This window comes from Austrofundulus limnaeus, unplaced genomic scaffold (genome assembly GCF_001266775.1).
Source record: "Austrofundulus limnaeus strain Quisiro unplaced genomic scaffold, Austrofundulus_limnaeus-1.0 Scaffold19, whole genome shotgun sequence".
In the NCBI taxonomy this organism is placed as follows: Eukaryota; Metazoa; Chordata; class Actinopteri; order Cyprinodontiformes; family Rivulidae; genus Austrofundulus; species Austrofundulus limnaeus.
Genome location: NW_013952421.1, coordinates 2,872,516 through 2,876,165, shown reverse-complemented (window position 1 = coordinate 2,876,165; position 3,650 = coordinate 2,872,516). Strand labels below are relative to the sequence as shown.

At 42.4% G+C, this 3,650-nt stretch overlaps 1 protein-coding gene across 1 annotated transcript in view; it reads right to left on the bottom strand.

Annotated features, from left to right (window-relative positions):
* The window catches only part of roraa (RAR-related orphan receptor A, paralog a), a 222,934-nt gene that overhangs the window by 113,315 nt on the left and 105,969 nt on the right, over positions 1–3,650 (bottom strand). The gene's annotated exons all lie outside the window — the stretch shown is intronic.

Genomic DNA, 3,650 nt, shown 5'->3' with positions numbered 1-3,650 from the left:
GTGTGTGTGTGTGTGTGTGTGTGTGTGTGCGCGCGTGTGTGTGCCTGTTAGCAAAACATCTTACATCACCTAGAATTTTTTTTTCCAAACATTAAGCTAAAATTTGGTGCAGTAGTAGTAGCTGAGCATCATCTCCAACATATACGAGTACTAAATATTGTGCAACACTTGTGCTTTAAAGTTTGGCGTTTACTTTTAGCAAAATATCTCGTGAATCACTGGATAGAATTCAGTGAAACTCTCAGAAAGTAATCATTGAACGTGCGTCTACAACTCGTTAACATTTGGGGTCGAACTAATTCAAGGTGACCACCAAAGCTAATCGACAAAAAATGGACAACCCAATCTTACAGATATCATACAGTATTTTTGGTTCTTAATATATTATTTGAGTTCTATCCCATTTTGTGAGATCTCACAATATTATATGTGGTCATCTGTGTCTTTTACAAGGCTGGACCAAAACAGCTATAACTTCATCCTTTCTCAACATAGGAGGATTTTATTTTGAAACTATGGCATGCATTTTGAGCAATATGCATTCTTTCAAAAAAATAAAAAAATGCTACATCTTAAATTTTTTGCCTTTTTATGGAATCTTATTAAATGCATTGAATTTACTATACTTTTTTCATGTAACAAAGGTGTATTGGAGGCAAAACTTAAAGGTTTCATTAAATGATTTTTTTTTTTACCATTCACAAAACTTCTCTGAAACTAATTAGCTGATAAAATACGAGCAGATAAGTGACAGAACCGAGTGTGGCAGGTCCAGTTACATCATACCCTTTAGTTTGTATAAACCCTGTTTCTGAGGGCTTTTCTTGCACGTCTGTGTGGCTCCTCTTGTTTCTATTCAAACACTGTGAATGCTGTGGAAGTGTTGACAGACTGAGCATGCCCGCACTGGCTGACTGGCCGGCAGGGGGGCTGAGGTTGGGTGGAGTGAGACTGCCACAAGAAAAGGTAGGAGGAGAGCAGGCTCGGGTGTGGGGGACAAGAGACAAGCTCTGCATCGAGCAAGCCCGAAGCATAAAATGGTACAAGCAAAGCTGTGTCTGGTTTATTTTATTTATTTTTTATTATAACTTGGTGAATGTTTCAGAAATGATGGCAGGTGGGATGTCATGATGCCCCCCCCCCCCCCCACCCCCACCCCAATTAAACCATTACTACAGGGCACTGAGACTCGGAGCGGATTACATAATGCACTCCAATGTGCTAGAATGGGCCAGTCCCAGTGGACAGCAGGCACCGAGAAGAGAAAGAGGAGAGGAGAGAGGCATTTGAGGCATTCGAGATTAAGTCCCTTTCATCTTCAACCAGACTCATATTTCCTAAAGTTAAGTATTAGATGAAGACTGTGCGATTACTTTTCCCCTCTCCGTCTCTCTTTCATTTTTCCCCCCTTTCACACACTTTGCACATAGACACACAATCACTTTGTCTCTTTTTTTCCCTCCCTTTAACTTCAGTAACAGAGGACTCTCAGAATGTGTATTCAAATGCACGAGGAAGACTCAAGCTCCCAATCCACAGCGCTAAATACAGCAATTTCTAAGAATCACAGTTCAAAAAGGAGACACTTAGCTTTTCCACTGTGCAAGAGAATCAGAAGCACAAAACAGTTCCACGAGACGGCCACAGAGACCGGCCCGTCGTTAGGCTGCCCCCGACTGTTCATAAATCACAGATAAAGCCGCCCGTGACCCACACAGACATGAGCTTCCAGAAATGAAACAAAAAAGGAGTGGGGCAGAAATCAGCAGGGTTGACAAAGAGCGCAAATCATTAAATGTGTTTAGAGTGACAAACGTCTCCCTTGTGTAGTTTTCAAAACACGACGCATTAATTCAGTTTAATGTTTCTTTTTGAGCTCATTTTTTTAAACAAAATGCAAAGTTGCCATGCGTCATCGTCAATTTTCCCTTGGTAATAAATTTGTTTGTTTCTGTTTAATCCCTCAGCCGGGTCGAACCACTTATCCTCACTTCATCATGTTTTTGAGCTGCAAAGCCATTATACTTTTACTGTTGACCTTTTCAGCTCTGTTACTACCTCACTTCATGACTCAAAGTTGCATCATGGGTGGGTTAGCTTCAACCCACCGTGCCGCCATGATCCATTCAGAAGCCAGAATTCATCTAAGCACCAATTTGAGGTGTTTTGTGGAAAAAGCTAAAGTCAATGCATAGGTTAACAGTGCTTACCGATTAGCGGGCGCTTCAACAGGAARTGAATTATCTCAAATGTTTCACAGCAAGCGGCACTACAGGGCTGAGATCGAAATAGGCTCATAAAAGACAGAAATGTTAAAATAATTTCACTGAAGTAATCATAAAAATATCCACTTGAAAAATTTGTTGCAGGACATGTGCTTGTACTTAATGTTCCCCCATTCACACACAGAGCAAATGACACTTACACAGTCCTTCAGACATTCTCCTCAATTTTGTTACTTCCCACAGAGGTCATTACTCACACTTTATGCTACACTTGAGACTCTTAGAGCAACACCCTTCTCTAAACCCTTTATTTGCACGGCTTTTATGCATCAGACACTTCTTCRCATCTCGAAAGCACAAAGTACCTTCTGATAGGAGCTCACAAAACAAACAACAAAGCTGGTAAGGTCACACGTGCACAGACGGATAAGATAKATATAATATTCTAATGCACACATGTGATGGAACTGTTTGAGCCGAACACATGAGGCGGGAGAGTAAATCACTGTGATTGCTCACAAACAGCTGGATTCAGCGGAGAGACGCTCAGGTTGGGGAGCTATCGCTCAAACCCTGAGAGACAGAGCACTCAAACCCGCCCTCTCTGAGTCCTCTCCACGTCAAGTGGGTGAGGAGGAGATCTCATGACATGAAAAATGCCTTTTTCTCTGGCTCCAATCACACAGGGCCCTGCTATGATTAAAGAATTGCGGCAATCAGGCAAATTCCCCCGCTTTTTTGTGTGTGTGTGTGTGTTTTCGCGAAAAAGGCAGCGATTGCCACCAGAGCAGGGCTTCTCCACTCAGCAGTGTTTGCTGAAATAAATCTTGCATCTCCAGCGATGCCAGACAGAAGATGCTGTCTTTGCCAGCTGTCTGCCATGCCGCTCTGCTTCACTCTACCCGCTGCTTTCTGCCACGGCTGCTGTCCGACGCGCAGCACTCAGCCCCCTTGTTTTCATAACAGTTCCGGCACGGACGGCTGGCACAGCTGTTCTCCGAGTCCCCACGGCCTTTTAAAAAAGGCAATAAATCAATCTAGGCACTCAATACAAGCGGGAAATTGACCAATTAGAGTGGCCCAAGATGCTTATGTTCAGGCAGACGATTTTACAAATTGGCTATCTATTTATGCCAACACAGGCGCTCCATGAGAAAAAGGAAAAAGAAAAAAAAGAAAAAAAAACCTCACTGGCTGCAGTCAGTGCATTATTGCTTTTTTCCCAGGCAATATAGACCACATTATAGTATTCAGAGGCCCCGCTGCTTAATCACACATCTTTCATTCAACACGGCCTTTGCATAACCACTCTGTTCTTATGACTCCCACTGCTTCTGTTARCAACTCAAAGAAATATTTGATCAAGCATCAACAGTGTAATTAAGGGTCAAACAGTGAGGTTGTAAAGCACTATATATATATATA